This window comes from Mirounga leonina, unplaced genomic scaffold, assembly GCF_011800145.1.
Source record: "Mirounga leonina isolate KUSES-001 unplaced genomic scaffold, KU_Mleo_1.0 Mir_101608, whole genome shotgun sequence".
Classification (NCBI taxonomy): Eukaryota; Metazoa; Chordata; class Mammalia; order Carnivora; family Phocidae; genus Mirounga; species Mirounga leonina.
In genome coordinates this window covers 2,139,118-2,157,083 of record NW_023270163.1, presented here as the reverse complement: position 1 = coordinate 2,157,083, position 17,966 = coordinate 2,139,118, and positions in this window count along the sequence as shown.

Below are 17,966 nucleotides of genomic sequence, written 5' to 3'. Positions count from 1 at the left end.
AATCTTGGGAAATAAATTTTATGTGTGATTAAACTGGATGAGATTGAATGAATTTGTTGTAAGGGTTTTAAAAATAAGCTTTAATATCAATAGGGTACTTATGTAAAACTGGTACTTAATTTTCTTTGATCTGCTAAAAGGACAAAGTTGTTTGGACTACTGGTCTGCTTCTTATAAGAGATTATGAAAGTTTTCCTTTACTTTTTATAGTAATCTGCCGAGAAAACAAGGATTCTGTATTTCGCCAAAATAATTTCCTATGTTTATCAGGTCTTTGATTACTAAAGTAAACCTAGTCTTCTCAATATTAAAAGAGCTAAGTTTTGCGTAGAATTATGTAGTCTTCTATACTCGCCTGTGATGTCTTTGTCACTTTGGTTAAATAGATATGTATTGTTTTACAGTAACCTATGATCCTATTTAACCAAGTGTTTTAAAAACTGTTTGATATTTTTGACAAACTTCCCCCAAATCAAATTCTAGAGTCTTTTTGACCTCAAACTAACTTTGGGAATTATCAAAGGGTCCCTAGGATATCTCAAAGGATTCTTCTCTGTCCTTATAAAGAGAGCGATGTTACACCAGTTAGACTTACTTGGTATATTAAATTACATGAGAAGCATTGTCAAATAAGTGGTGATAAACCGTCCTACATTATATGGTATGGGTGAATGTTATTAATAGTGTTCTAAAAATTGTATAAAATTCCTAAAATAATGATATGTCCTGGTATATTGTTATTAGTCATAATTCTAGTTATTATCTTAAAATGTGTGTCACAGAAATAACCAAATTCCCTTGTCAACTGTGTTGTAATGAACTCTCATCAGATCTTTAATCATGGCCATTATAAGTCTTTTGTCATTTATACATATTGTTTTACTCAGATGCTTTTACAAAAGCTTCCTGCAAATGTGTTTCATTTTCAGAGAAATTCATGTAAAGGAATCTGACAAGTAATTTCTGATAACTTTTAGATCATACCATTGAACTAAGAATTTACAGAACCTTAAAAGAGAAACTGATGCCTCCATAAAACTAACAGAGGATCAAGAACAACCAGGATTGGGACGCCTGGGTGGCTCAGTCAGTTAAGCGTCTGCCTTCAGCTCAGGTCATGATCCCAAGGTCCTGGGATCGAGTCCCGCATCGGGCTCCCTGCTCCGCGGGGAGCCTGCTTCTCCCTCTGCCTCTGTCTCTCTCGAATAAATAAATAAAATCTTTAAAAAAAAAAAAAGAACAACCAGGATTAATTACATGGAACTGAGGAGGATAAGTTTAATTTTTTTAAAGATTTCATTTATTTATTTGACAAAGAGAGAGAGCTAGAAGGGAGAGTGAAAGAGAGCGCACAAGCAGTGGGGAGTGGCAGGGAGAGGGAGAAGCAGACTCCCTGCTGAGCAGGGAGTCCGACATAGGGCTCCATCCCAGGACCCTGGGATCACGACCCGAGCTGAAGGCAGATGCTTAACCAACTGAACCACCCAGGCACCCCAATAATTTTGATTTTTATGACTTTTTACTTTAAACATTGCTGAGCTTTTTAATGTTTTGCTTTCCAGATTTAAGGAAAACTTTTTTTTTCTCTTTTCTCTTAAGCTACCTATGACTTAAAGCAAAGGTAAAACATTTCTTTTTTTCTCCCTACCTGATCCCTCCAGAATTTGGAAACTCTCGATGAGTATTTTTATGTTTTTATGGTAATATAGTTAGTTGCATCAATTCAGTAAGGATCTCTTCTCCTTGTAATAAGACACAACCAGAAGCATTGGGTATATTATGAAGACTTTGGAATGTCATATTTGAGAGAGGCATGCATAGATTCAGATACGCCAGACAGCTTTAAGGAACTAAAACTGACTTTAAATAAAATTATAATAAATAAATGATAGTGAATAAATAAAGCCCCTTGAAAATATTGGCCCAGTACCTTGCTTACAGGGTTCCCAGGAGTGTTACCAAGTGATTAAGGAGGGCCACTTTCTGGCAGGCCCGGGAACCTCAGGACATTTTGGGGACCTCAAGGAGAGAAGAATGTACCCAGACCCATAGATATTACAGGCAAAGTCTGATGGCAAGTCCTTGGCTCGGCTTCTTAGCCTTGAGAAACTGTTAAAAATTTAATCTAAAATTTCTTATGAAAAGTTCTAGCAAAGCAGATTTAAAGAAACTTATATGGCCAATCACTATTCTTACTAAAAACTTATAAAACTGGAGCTGAAACCAAGAGTCAGATGTTTAACTGACTGAGCCACCCAGGAGCCCTATCAATTGCTCTTCTTGCTGTAATGATGTAAATAATTGAGCCAAGTTTATAAAACTAGACTTATTTTGCAAACAAATTATTCTTACTGTGGTTATCATTGATAAGAAATGTGGATGATTATAGAGAGAGAAATTATACTTCAGAAGAAAGTATAATATGTACCTGTGGATATTAGCTTCTAGTTCTGTTAATTGTCTTTGAGGTTTTGTTTTCTACCTGCAAATTGGACTAGACCCTGATTTTTTGTAGTTTGCTCCAGTATCTGGATGCAACTCTTCAAACTAACATATCCAAATTTTCTCCCACCTTTCTGACTTGAAATTATTGAGAAGTACACTTTTTCCAAAGCCATGCGAGCTAAAGTTGGACAACCTGATGTAAACATCAGAGAAATCACCACAACAGCTCATGTATAGACAGTCTTTATGCCTGTTGCTTTGTGGGCCACTCAGAAAGAGCACCAGAGACATGCAAACTATAAACCAGGAAAATATGTCAGATTGCCACTGCTTGCCCTCCCTCCATATGAAAATGCTTTGTGCTGGACATCTGCAACTCTTCTCAACTGGCTGCCTTCAAAACCCAGAAACTGAGATTATAGTCTGCTCCAATCATTAACCACTGTTTTCGCTGCCATAGAAATGCCTCTTACTAAATGCTTGGTTGCTTGTGCAATATAGGCCTAACTTTGGGAGCTTAACTGCATTACTGCCTTCCGAAATGAGTCACAACTGTTCTCAGGACTAAAAGACTGGTTCCATGAGATATAGAGCAATCTAATGCTTAGCTACTAACCCAGTTCTGCTCTCCACAGCCGCAGCTCAGCTTTTAATATTAAAAACCCCAGCGAACTGATGGGGTTCAGGCCAGTTTACCCCAAAATGTGCCACTTCGGCATGTGGATTATTTAAGAGGTGAAGACAATAAAGGCCCCACAGACTCAAGAAGAGATTTTACCTCCCCCTTAACTGCCCAAAAGAATTTAGATAGGGAGCCTGTACCAGAAAGAGAGCTATTACCAAAGATAGAGGGTTTTTTTTTACATAAGAAAGATATTTTCTCTTCCCATCTTCCTGTGAATTGTCTTCCTCCTTTTTGATGTCCCAAACTCCTATCCTCATTTCTTTAGTTCAGGACTGTATATAAACCTCAATTGCCTGACTGACTGGGTTGCATACCTTTAGGGCCCCTATATATATAAAATTAAATTAAACGTGTTATTCTCCTATTAGTCTCTCTTCTTTTACAGGGGGGTGTCTAGAAAGTAGAGGGGAATTTGTTTTTCTTCCTCTATACAAGCCTGAGGAATCCTTCACTTTGCCCAATAAATCCTAGTCTAGATGAATCCTTTTATTTGTCCCTAGTGCTCCATCCTCATGTCATTATGCTGATATTTACAAGGTCAGCTGTCTGCCTAGATTATCATGTTGTACCATCTATTTTGGTTAGTCCTCAATTGCTTTGCAGTTTTTACCATCTATAAGCACTTGGTATGGAATATATAATATGGTTGGCTTTTATTTGCAACATACACCTTTCTGTCTTTCAAACTAGATGTCACTTCTAAAAAGTACCCTCTTAGTCCTCTCAACATTATCTAGTTCTCACACATGCAGTCATTTATTCATCCAATTAGCATTTAGTAAGCACTCATTTTAGCTAAGGCATTAAACTAAATGCTTAATTTTCTCATTTAATACATATAACAACAATTTGAGCAGGCACTATCATTATCCCCATTTTACACTTCTAAAAAAAATTTTTAGACAGGGAGGTGGGAGGGGCAGAGGGAAATGGAGAGAGAAAATCTTAAGCAGGCTCCCTACCCAGCACAGAGCCCAACTCCTTGCTCAATCTCACAACCCTGAGATCATGACCTGAGCTAAAATCAAGAGTCAAACGCTTAACGGACTGAGCCACCCAGGCACTCTTCATTTTATGCTTTTAAAAGTGAGGCTATGTAGTGGAGGAAAAATAATCTCCCCTCTATCCTTCTAGGTTCTTGATTGAGATACCCCTGTAATAAAAAGATAGATGAACAGGAGAAATAAGTAAGAAAATAACCAAGTTCAATAACTTGGATACCTCCTGTATCCATGGGAGAGACCCAGAAAAAGTGAGCAACTCTCTGAAATGGCCCAAGCCACTGACCTTAAATATCATCTTTAGCTAAAGACAAAAGAAAGATGTTGGTTGGGGGAGCCCGCTATGGGATGTAACCAGTAAAAGCCTAGCAAACAATGGTAAGATTGTTATGCAGATTTAAAGTGGGGGCCTTCTCCACTGATAAGTTTCTACAGATTTAGATTCATCCTCTTTCTGATACAAAGAGGGAGACACTTACAAATGGACATTTCCCATATAAATGTAAATGTTCCTTATAGAAAGGTAACTTACTACTCATTTCAGAGCTTTTCCTAAGTCTGCTGTTTCTTAAAAATAACCAACTCACAATAATTGTCTGGGAGCAAAAATGTCCTGTTCCCTTCAGGGTCCTTCTAGCCAGATGAAGAATCAAATTGACATGGGACAGATTAACAGGTGAAAATGAAATTTAATTTCATACATATGGGGAATCCACACAGACATGGAAGTTGCAAGGATAGGCAAAAGGAGGTATATATGTCATCCTGAACTAAGGAGAAGTTGATAGCAGTCTGGGACTTCAAAGGAAAGGATTGCAATTCACAGGAAGATGATAAAAAGTAAGCACTGGTACACAAGTATTTGCTGGGCCATTCAGAAACAATGGGACATGGAGGATTTTGATCAAACAAGCTTTGCTAGGTTCCTCCCTGTCTACCATACCTAGTTTGTATCATAATGTAGCTGTCTAAGGCAATAGCTCTTTTCCTGGAGCAGGTCCTCTGTCTAAATAAAAGAATTTAGAAAGCACTTTTGGGGAAGGTAAAAAGCTTTTCTTTGGGGGCTGGCAGCACAGGGGGTGAAATAATTCATCCAAGGCAGAACAAAAGAGATAGAAGTTCATTGAATACACTGTAAGGGAGCAGTAGGCAGGACAGCAGAGGAGAGACTGCCTACCACAAGGAGGTGGTGAGGGACCATGATTATAGGGCAGAGCAAGGGAGTATGGGGATGGCTGGGCTTTTCCATTTTTTTGTAATCTGTGCCTGGTTCTATTTGGTCAGTTAGGGCCTATGGCTATTTCAAGGTGGGTTGCTTAATGAGCCTCTTTGCATTCACTCAGTGGTCATTGTGGGCCCTTGCGCCTTGTGCAAGTTTCCATTGCTCAAGCCTAGTGCCTAAAAGTGTCCTCTACATTTTCCTGAATCAGCTGGGTTTTGATTGCTTTTAGCTCAAAATAATCTTTATGACAAAGTGGCATATGGGGGGGGGCTGCCCTTGGCCCCTACATAATATGTTAAAGAGGCATATTTGGGGGTGACAAATTCTGCTCCCTTTCAACTACCTTCATCCAGCACAGTTCTGTTAGATTTTGGAAAGGCAAAACGAATATAGTTTTAACATTCAGTAACATGAAGTAACATTTTTGTCATTCAACACATCATTTTGTGAGTTGTCCATTACATGTTACATACATTTTTCTCTTTCCATAGAAATGAATAAACATGTTATAACTACTTTTGAGGGACATAAAAATTAATATTACAAAGTTTTAAGTTTGAGATAAATGTTTCAATCACGACGTTGAATGTTACATTTTTGATAGAGATGATCTATGTGCTATAAAAATCCAAAGGCTTTGGATGGATAGATATGTTTCCATTTCCTCCATTATTGCCTTATCTTTCATTTCCTAGCCAAGAGAAAGAGAATTGAAAAAGAAAAAAATGATCAACAACAAGTGTAACTATATTGCCCTCATAATTTATTTTCATGGCTGATGTTGGAGAAAAAGTTAAATGAAAATTAAGACTCTTCATTCTTTAAAATATATTAATAAAGCAGTATTCCAATGTCATAAGATAAAAAAAGAAAAATTTAATATCAACTTGTTTTCTGCATGTATTTGTGAGTAAAGATGAAATATTGCTTGGAGAGTTGAAATTCTCAACATTGCAGTATTCATAGATCTGATCATTAATTTCTGAAGCAGAGCATGCATAATTTGTGATACATTTTGCCTAAAGAAGTTTCCCCAAAACCCCATAGAGAAAACCCAAAATATAGCCAGATTCATCAAATAGGACTACTGTTTTCCATTCAGACCTTTCCATGTTTTATTTCTGTGATTCCTGAAGCAGTTTCTCAAATTCTAAAGCAGGCTTACTGAATTCTTTGAACATTGGCACAAATTAATATTATAGTAATGAGTTCATTTGGGTTTCGGTAGTGGATGACTTTGTTTCAATTATTAAAGATGCCCAGTACCATTCTGATGTTAAAAGAAATATGTAAAGCATCTACTATATGCCAGGCATTGTTGATAAAAAGGTAAAACAGACAATCTTTGCTCTTCTGGAGCTCACAGCCTCATGAGGAGGACAGACATATGAATCATCAATTACACAAGTGTTACAGGCATTGTGATAGGCAGGCTAAGGGGGCTGGGCAAGTGCAGAGAAGGAGTTAGCATGACCTTACATGGGGATAGGATGGTAAGAAAAGGCTCCCTGGAGCAGAGACTTGAAAGATGTGTTAGTTCTCCTTGTGAAAAACAAAGAAGTGGATGGTCTACCCCAGGCATTGGAACAACATGAGCAAAAGTGAGAGGTAAGAGAGAAGAGGGCTTGTGGGTGAAACTGCAGGTATGACTGGAAATTTAATATAAGGGCCACTGTAAGGGCAAAGACTTACAGGAGCCTGATCATGAAGGGGAATGTTTGATGCACTAAGAAGCTGGGGCTTTATCTTTAGGTCAGTGGGGAATTGTTAGAGTATTTCAAGCAGAGGAAGTAAGTGGGCAAGTTTGTGTAGCAAGTGTAAACATGCTCCACAGCTCTTGTTGCAAGAAACAGCACAAAATTTAGTTTCAACTAAAACCAAATTAAATCTGGTTTTGAGCACCCCCTCTCCCTTGCCAGGATGGCAAGAATTTAATATTGTTCATGTTTTGGAAATTCTTACTCTTTTTCCTAACTTGTATAGATTCTTTGTTCTTTATTTAAGTTATTGTTTCAGGATGAATCCAGGGTGATTTTTTGCCCTTGGTTTTTATTATGCTTACAAGATTAAATTATTTCACTAATTAATACTGAAGTAAGTTTTGTAGGAAACCAAAGACCAGCATGGTTCAAAAGGTATTTGAAAAACAACCCTAAAGTTTCTGAAAAAATAATTTCACGCAGGGGTGCCTGGGTGGCTCAGTTGGTTAAGTGTCTGACTCTTGATTTTGGCTCAGGTCATGATCTCCCTCTCTCTCTGCCCCTCCCCCTCCCTCTCTAAAAAAAATGAAAAGAGAAGAAATAATTTCACCTGTAGTTGATTTTAGCTCTCCATGTGTATGGACTATAGCTTATTTAATATCTTCTATAATGTACTGTGGAGTATGCTATACAAGAGGAAATGGGAAGGGTAATATGCTTATCTCCTTCTTTCTGAAAAGCCCACCCTCTCTCTTCCAGGTCAGAGGGTTTTGGTCTTAACACTAGTCTCTCACAGTGGACACAAAGTCCAAAAGGAAAACTTGTGTATGTGAGTATCTTCCATATTTTCTATAATTTTGGATTTTGAATCTGCTGGAAATAGGAACAAGATGGTCACCTCCTTAGACAAAGAAGCTGTAGGGGAGAGAAACTAATTTTCTTTTTACCCTTCTAGGTTCTTGGCTATAATAAAAGGCAGATTAACAGGAGAAAAACAAACAGAAGTTGAATAACATGGATACCTCTTGTATCCATGGGAGAGACCCAGGAAAACTGAGCAACTCCATGAAATGGCCCAAACCACCACCTTAAATACCATCTCCAGCTAAAGACACAAGAGGATGTTTGGTGGTTGGGGAGTCCAGCTATGGGAGGTGACCAGGCAAAACACAGCAAACAAGGGTATGTTTGTTACGCAGGTTTAGGTTATTGCCTTCCCCATTGATGTGTTTCTTGAGATTTAGAATCATCTTCCTCTTCTTATTACACATAGGAAGACAGCCTTACGAAAAGACATTCCCTTATAAATATAAGTGTCCCTTATAAACGGGTAATTCTACTTGGTTTTCAGAGCTTCTACTGTTCTGCAGTTTCTCAAAATAACTAGCCCTAAATAATCTTTATGTCAAAGAGGCATATTTTGGGGTAGCATATTCTGCTTCCCTTCAAAGCAAACACCCTAAACACAAAGATTGTGACTGTTTTCTTGAGAGAGCAAAGTATATATTTGCCTCTGAGGAGGAGCAGAATACACCACACCAAAATGTGCCACTTTGGCTTGTGGATTGTTTTGAGCTGAAGGCAATTAAGATGCAGCAGACTCAGGAAAAGCATTTTTTAAATGATTTATGTATTTATTTGAGAGAGACTGAGAGAGAGAGCATGAGCAGGAGGGGCAGAGGGAGAGGGAGAGAGACTCTCAAGCAGTCTCCACACTGAGCATGGAGCCCAACACAGGGCTCCATCTCACGACCATGAGATCATGACCCAAGCCAAAACCAAGAGTTGGACACTTAACCGACTGAGCCACACAGGAACCCCTGCATGATCTCACTTTTATGTGGAATCTAAAATAGTCAAACTCACAGAAGCTTTTCTTTGGGGCTGGCAGCACAGGGGGTGAAAGAATTCACCCAAGGCAGAACAAAAGAGATAAAAGTTTATTGAATACACCGTAAGGGAGCAGTGGACAGGACAGCAAAGGAGAGACTGTCTGCCACAAGGAAGTGGTAAGGGGCCACCTGCGCCACCAGGTGACTCAGGAAAAGCTTTTTACCTCCCCCTTCAACTACCTAAAATAATTTAGTTAGGTAGGGGGCCTGCACCAAGAAGAGAGCTATTATCAGAGCTAACTTTTTGTATCAGAAAGACTTATGTGCATAACATGGCAAACATTTGTTTAGCAAATATTTTCTCTTCCCATCTTCCTATAAATTGTCTTCTTCCCTTTGAAGCCCAGACCCCTACCCCCTTCTCTGTGGTTCAGGATTGCATATAAGCCTCAATTGCCTGACTGCCTTTGAGTCTTCACATCTTTGTGGGGCTCCCATATAGGCATAATAAAATTTGTTTTTATCCTGTTAATATGTCTTATGTCAATTTGTTTATTAGACCAGCCAAAGAACCTAGAAGGGAAGAAGAGAAAAGTTTTTTGCCCCTACACCCCACTCTTCCAAAAGTACTTCAGCAATAATAACAAAACAGGAAAGCAATATCCTTCTAAGTTATCTAGGCACATTTGCTTTGAAGAAAGTTCAGTATTATATCAAGAGTAGGTTTGAGGGAGTGTTGTTTGAGACAGACTGGAAGCTTTATAAACTAGTCAGGAAATTCACCCAATCATTTGTCCATTACCTTAATAAATATTTGCTACTCCATACCAAGCACTATTCTAGGCACTGAAAACACAGCAGGGAATAAGAGAGATACAGATCCTTGCCTTCATGGAGGTCACATCATTTTTGAGGATGAAAGCAAATAAACAAAACAATTAGTAAAACACATAGTATTGCAGATTTTGATAAGTGATGTGGACAAAATGAAGCGGAGGAGGAAAAAGAGAGATAATGGGGAAAGGTGAGTTTTATATAAGGTAGTTGGGAAAGGCCTTACTGAAAAAGTGACATTTGAGTAAAGACCCGAAGATGATGAGAGAATAAGATGTCAAAGTGAAGAGATTCCCAGGCAGAGGGAGAGGTATGTGCAAAAGTCGTGAGTTGAGGTGGGAGCTAGGTCTCCTGGGCTTTTGCTTTCTGTTCCATGAGTCAATCTGTCTCTTTCCATCTCTTTCTCCCAACACCACACTGCTTTGATAGTTATAGCTTAATAGTAAAGTTTTGTACATCTACCTCATTTTGCTTATTTGCTTCTTCACTAGGGTCCTTTGTTCTTTCATACAAATTTTGGAAAAAGATTGCCAATTTTCCTGAAAAGCCTTGTTGGAATTGTAATTGGTATATAATAGACTATATAGATCAATTTGTGAAGAGCATCTTTATGATACTGAATCATTTTGTCCACAAACATGTTACATGTTTCCAATTATTTAGCTCTTATTAATGTATTTCAATGCTATTTTATAATTTTCCCTATACAAGACTTGGCAGTCTTTTTTTGTTTTTATTTAAATTTCAGTATAGTTTAACACAGTGTTATATAAGTTTCAGATGTATGATAGAGTGATTCAGCATGTCAATACATCACCCAGTGCTCATCATAAGTGCACTCCTTAATCCCCATCACCTATTTCACCCATTCCCCCATCCATCTCCCTTCTGGTAACCATCAGTTTGTTCCCTATAGTTAAGCGTCTGTTTCTTGGTTTACTCTCTCTCTCTTTTTTTCCTTTGCTCATTTGTTTTGTTTCTTAAATTCCACATATGTGTGAAATCATATGGTATTAGATTCATTCTGAAGATATGTCTATTTTGTTGATATTATAGAACACATCTAAAAATACATTTTTAAATTCTGCTTCAAGGGGTGTTAATTGAATATAGCATAGTGGCTATGAGCTTGGTCTCATTGGATGTAGCCTACCTGGGTTTGAATCCTGGCTCTGCAAATATTATTGTGTAAAGTTTCTTAAAGTGTAAAATAGGAATAATATATTGTTGGGTTGTTGTGATTATTGAAGTTAGTTAAGATAATTAAAGTGCTAATGATATAGCACCTGACTCAGAATAAATGCTATGTAAATGCATATGCTTTTTCTTGTTAATATTATATATTGTTTTTATGCACAGTCTCCATACTAAATGTTCCTTATTTCTCATAATTTGAGGTAAGTTTTGCTTTTCTTTGTAGACTGTAAGACAAATCATCTGTAAATAATGACAGTTTGTTTCTTCCTTTCCAATTCTTACAGCTTTGATTATTTTTTCTATTGTCTAAGTGTACTTGCTAGAGCCTACAGTACAAATTAGAGTACAAGTGCTGATGGTGAATCTCTTTGTCTCCTTCCAGATTTTAAAGAGAATATTTCACATGTTACATCATTAATAATGATGTTTAGTATGGATTTTTAATAGATAACCTGTTTTTCAGATTAGGTCAGTTCTTTTCTATCTGAATGGATGCTATAGAATACCCCCCTTCTCTTGGTGAAAATTGGAATAGTCCAACATTAAGAGTTTGTTATTCAGTGTTTTTTATGCACTGTGGTGAACTGCTTAGATAATTTCTGAATTATTAATCTAGCTACTGTAATAGCTAGTTAAACCCCAGAGCTTCAAAATAACAAAATCAGGGTAAGAAAATTCTTAGACCTGTATAAGGAGTTTCAGTTAGTGGAGGCAGCAGAAGGTTTTCATTATATCCCATGTTTTAGCAAGGCTCCTGTGTGGTGTTTAAATATGAGAATCCACTTGGAGCTGCTCAGTGAGGCTGCATTATGAATTAATAATGTTCTCTGGTGACCAGGCTTTTCACTACATTTCTGTGTAAACTAACAACTCATAATAGTGTCTCTGCCTAGAAATAAATGCCATGAACAGTAAAAATAAGATTGGGGAGCATCATTTTAAAGACAGTTTATACAAAGGAAATTGTTATCATGCTTTCTTCAGATTTTAATTATCCAATTAGGTTCTGAATTTTAACAACTGTTTACCTTTAAGAAAATCATGCAATTATGTTCAGAGCAGTTATTTTACCAGACAATAAAACTATAGGAGACTAGAAAATTCTCTCTTGTGGTTCACAGAAAATAAGGATAAGAAAATGTACTAAAAGGGAAATGAAAGAAGATAGAAAGAAGTTAATGTGTTAGAGACTGCCAAGGGAGTCAAAACAGCATTAAATATCAGTGGGGAATGGACTTGACTTGTTTTCTTTCTAAATTACTTTTCAATTCCCATCCCAAATGCTGCATGTCAATATTTTAGCTGGTGCCATTTTAAAATTCATCAAAGTACATACATACGGCACAGACCCAGTTCATCTGGAATTCACAAAGTTCAAAGGCTTGGTATTATTATCTTCAGAATGTTGGGATGAAGGGAGCAAATGTCTTTTGAAAATGTAGTCCTTTATATCAAGCACCCTGGGTTCACTCAACAATATTAGGGGAGTTGTTTTGAGTTGTTTGCATATAAGTCTGCAAAACTTCTTTCCTTATGGATTGTAATGGAGGACTAGGTTTTTCTGGAGACCCTCCTTTGATGAGCAAGTGTTTACTGAGTAGCTATGTGTCGGGCTCTGTGGTGAATCAGTCAAAGTTGCTCTTTGGTAGAACTCACAGTAGGCTAGGAATGACAAATAAACAGAAAATTACAATGTTGTATGATAAGTGCTCATAAAAGTAAGCACTGAGGATTGTGAAAACATTGAGGAAGACTTGACTACCTCTACCTGTAGCATTCAGGATGGGGGGCAAGGAAGGCTTCAGAGAAGCTCTGGCTTGTGTACAGGAAATTTAAGGTAAGAGTTCCTTTGCTTACCAGTGGAGCAGGATCAACTTTCTGGGCATGTCACCTGTGGAGGCACATATGGCCCCATGCACTGAAGGAACCCATGCTTGGTTTCAGTTCTGCTGGTTCCATCTTGAATTTCTTAAGATGCCCTCATTTTTACATTTTCATTTTCTATGGGGGCTTGCAAATTTTGTAGCCAGTCCTGCAGAGGAAATAGGGGACTATAAAGAAATCTGTATCTTCTCTGTCCCCTTTAGGGGCTACTAGACTTAGGATGGGAGTAAGTGGCTTATATTGACAAAGAAAAAAAATGGTACAATGCAATGGACTGAGTGTGGTAAAAACATGGATGAAATATCAAGGCGAGTCAGAGAAAAAAACAACTAATTTTTTCTGAGATGGAGTGGGATAGAGAAGGTGTTCCTGATACACCTTATGTAGAAGAAGAAACAACTGAGTTAGATTTTGAGAAACGCTTTGCTGATTTCACAAAAGGTGAAGAAAGGCATTTTAGTCTGAGAAAACAACATATGCAAAGAAAGGAAAGCATTCATTCGCTGAAAAAAAATTTATTGATTGCCTGCTTTGTTCTAGGCACTATTTTAGGTGCTTGGGGATGGAGCTGTGAGCAAAGCAAAGTCCCTTCCCTGGTAGAGCTTGCATTTTCATGAGAGATCTGGACAATGAACAAATAGGTAAATAAACTTACAATGTCAGATGATAGTAAGTACTATGAAGAAAAATAAAGCAATGTAAGGGGTTAGAGAATGGGGAGAAGGCTTTTAAAATGCAGTTTCTGAGGTGATGACATTTGAGTAGAGATTTGAATGAAGAGAACATGCAATGTGGAGGGAACAGCCGGCAAGTTTAAAGTCCTGATGCAGTAATAGCACTAAGATCTAGGCAAATGTGGATGCCAGGGTGAGTGGAGCTCAGTTGGGAAGGGAAACAGTGGCAATCAATGATGGTGGAGATCTAGACAGGAATTAGACCATGGAGAGCATTGTAGACCATGGTAAGGACTTGGATTTTATTCAAAGTGAGATGGTTGGTGTTAGTTAAGAGCAAGAAAAGACCTTGTCGGACTTGTATTTCAAAAGGTTACCTCAGCCGCTGTGTGGGTAACAGACTGTAGAAGGGTAAGAGGAGTGGAAGCAGAGGGTGATGGCAGTGGCATCATCTAGAATGGCCTTGGTGGAGGCATTGAGATATGCTTATATTTGGGTCTGTGTTGAAGGCAGAGGCAACATGATTTGCTGATGGATTAGGTGTGGGGTATGCAAAAAGATGCTTCCAAGGTTTATGGATAGCCTAAGAAAATGGAAGAATGGAATTGCCTCTCAAGTTGGGTCTTATAGATTAGGAGAAGGAGTTTGGACATTACCTCAAAAATCATAAGTCACAAAATAACATAATAAATCCTTCATTTCAGAAGGATTGTTTTGAATGTCATGTAGGAACTCCTTTGGAGAAATGGGAGAGGGATCAATAAGGAGGCCATCATAACAGTCCACGTGAAAGATGGACAAGTGCTAGGAGCTGACTTAGAGAAGAGGAGGTGAATTTGAAAGAAGGTCCTGGATTCTTTTATACACTAAGTATTTTTTTTAACACCTGTTTTCTAGGCATCATTTTTGGGGCTTGATGATACACCAGTGAATAAAACCAATAATTACTTATTCCATTATGAGACTTTCATTCTAATGAGAGGAGAAAGACAATAAAATAAATAAGTAATGTATGCATGAGTTAAGATAGTGATCAATTCTATGAAGAAAAATATAACTGAGAAGGAGGATAGTGTAGGAGAGGGGGTGCAGTTCTAAGTATGGAAATCATACCAGGCCTCACTGAGAAAGTGACATTTGACTAAAGAGGCAAAGGCTTTGATTTTGAATTTCTATAAATCCATTCATTCATTCCACAAATATTTATTGAATGTATACTGTGTCCCCAGACACTTCGTTAGGTACTGTCATTCAGTAGAGCTTAATTTTATTTTTCCCTAACATCTGGAAGTATAAACAATGTAAATAATGTTCTTAAAAGACCTTGGCAATGTTTGTACTGCAACTGCCATGGCCCTTTGGGATCCCAGATATCCTTTATTGAATGCCCCCACAGACCAAATGCCACTACCGAAATAGTGGTTATAGGGACTCAAGGGAGGAATTAAAATATTTGGCCGCTGCAGCGAAGGACTCTAGTGAACTGAATGGGAATATAAACTGAGGCTTAATCTGATAATAGTGCTCTTTGAAAATGCCTATATGGTCGAAATAATGTAGGAAAAGATTTTGTAAATTATAAAGCCACATCTCATCAGAGAGACCTTCCCTGATGACTCCATCTAAAATAGCAGTGTTGGGGGGCGCCTGGGTGGCTCAGTCGTTAAGCGGCTGCCTTCGGCTCAGGTCGTGGTCCCAGGGTCCTGGGATTGAGCCCCGCGTCGGGCTCCCTGCTCCGCGGGAAGCCTGCTTCTCCCTCTCCCACTCCCCCTGCTTGTGTTCCCTCTTTCACTGGGTCTCTCTCTGTCAAATAAATAAATAAAACATTTAAAAAAAAAATAGTGTTGGCTCAAACACTACTCCTTCCCCCCACTTTCCTGCTTCATTTTTCTCCATATTAGTTACCACCAGCTGATATATTCTGTTTCACTAAGTTATGTGGGTTTTTTGCCTGTCTCTTTGAACAGAATGAAAGCCCCATGAGGTCAGGGATTTTCTGTTTTGTTCACTGCTGAATTCTCAACATTTAGTATAATGCCTGGCTCATAGTATGTGAGTTCTTATTCCTTTAAAAAAATACTTTTAAATCGTTAAATATATAGATTTTAGGCAGGAGGAAGAAGAGGAGGAAGACTAGGAGGATGATGTTATGAGCTCCTGACCCAGTAGAAGTTGGCACCAATAATTTTGTCAGGTATATCTGTACAGTCTGAGCCAGTCCTCTCTGGTCTTTTGGCATGTATTTTTGGTAGAGCTGGTCAGGTTGGGTGGCCAACCATCCTGGTTTCCCTGGGACCGAGGCTTTTCTCAAGAAAGGAGATTTTCAACGCCAAGATTGAGAAAGCATCAGGCAGATGAGGATGGTTTGTCACTCTCTGTTTGGAGGTACGGGTGGCATTTGAGAATGCAAGGTGCAACCAAGTTAGCACAGTGTGGTATTCATATTCTACCTCTTCTACTCAGTCATCCTATGAATTTGACAATTCCCTTCCCGCCATGAGGTCTCTATTTTCAACATCTAGAGAATAAGGATTTGAGCTGGCTGGTTTCTAACAGTCCTTCCAGCTCTGACAATCTGCAGTTCTTATTGCCATACATAGGAATTGAGCCCATTATATTGATCTACCACAGTGACCTTCTCAGCAACAACTGAGCGAGCTAGCCAACTGAATCCAACCACTTAAATTAATAATTGGGATAATATCACTTGTCATTGGGAAATGACACCTACATTTGTTTTAAAATTTTATTCCAGGGCACCTGGGTGGCTCAGTCAGTTGAGCAACTGCCTTCGGCTCAGGTCATGATCCTGGAGTCCCAGGATCGGGTCCTATGTCAGGCTCCCTGCTCAGTGGGGAGTCTGCTTCTCCCTCTGACCCTCCCCCATCTTGTGCTCTCTCTCTCTCACTCTCTCTCTTTCTCTCTCAAATAAATAAATAAAATCTTTTTAAAAAAATAACATTTTGGGGCGCCTGGGTGGCTCAGTTGGTTAAGCGACTGCCTTCGGCTCAGGTCATGATCCTGGAGTCCCTGGATCGAGTCCCGCATCGGGCTCCCTGCTTGTCAGGGAGTCTGCTTCTCCTTCTGACCCTACCCTCTCTCATGTGCTCTCTCTCATTCTCTCTCTCTCAGATAAATAAATAAAATCTTTAAAAAAAATAATATTTTATTCCAATATTATTATTGGGTGTTATTTTCCAAATTAAGTGATTTATGTTGGAGCTGACTCCCAACAAAATTTTCCCAGTGCTTTTGATGTGGTCCTTGTTGCCCTTAGGCTGATTAGGGAGGTGGAGGGAAGGCTGATTTTTAGTGACGTTGAGGAAAGACCTCTGTCTGCCCCAAATTGCTCACGCATTTGTTTTTGAGGACTTAAAGTCTATTCATAATGGCATAAAATTTAGGAGGAAAATACGTGTATTTGTTATGTGTATCATAACACAGTCATATTCCCTTATTCAAAATGGAGTATAAGGGCCTGATACTACAATTCTTTTCTCAACATAGATCATCAAGGAGGAACAGGAACACCCAGAGGACTAAAAGGCCAAGATTGGGAAGAGGGCAAAGAGCTTACCTTTGAATTGAAAAAGCCTGTGGGATCAGACATCACCATTTTGCCCAAGGCACCATTATGGATCATGTATCCCCAGGCCCTTATACTCCTCTGCGGTCTGGGTCCCCAGATTAGTCAAGTAGTATTTTTATAGTGACAACCTTCTATCTCATGCTCCTTATTATTTTGTTTCTTTTTCCCCCTCAGACTGATTTACTACTTCAGCACTGATGACACAGACATTTATCTGACCTACAATCCTCATGAGTTCTCTTAACTCTAATCAATTCCCAGATCGTTGACATCAAATTTGGGCTCATACATAACTGCAGTTAATATTACATGTCAGAATAAAGATAAAATATTTGCTGTGGATGGTAAATTTCTATGGAATGAGTAAATTTTTACCTGTCTTGCTTTCTTGCCTGCATTGAGTCCAACTTCTATATGTACTGTGTCATATTCCTTTGTACCTTTCCCTTTCCCTTCTTGTCTTGTAGTCTGAGTTTTGCCTCGATACCTCCTACTGAATCCATTTTCCCCCCTTCAGTTTCAAATTATATTGAGTATAGACTTTTTAAAAAATAACTCTAGTCTCATATTTTCCAACCATGGTATACCATTTTGGATACCATTTTATAGTTTGTCCTTATTTTTCCAAATGCAGTAGTTTCATATTGGCCAGACTATATAACTAAAGGCAACTATATTTACATACTCATAGAATTTCTCAGTCTTGAAGATGCCTCAGAGGCCATTTATTTCCAATTCCATATATGGTACTTAAACACCTTTTCCTCTGTTTTTAAGTATCTCAACTGATGGGAGCTCAATATTTTGGAAAGCAACTCAGTGTAACACAGGGCAGCTCCACCAGCTAGAAATGCCTGTCTTACTTCAGACTGAAGTCTGTCTGTCTCCATAGATGTCTGGCCA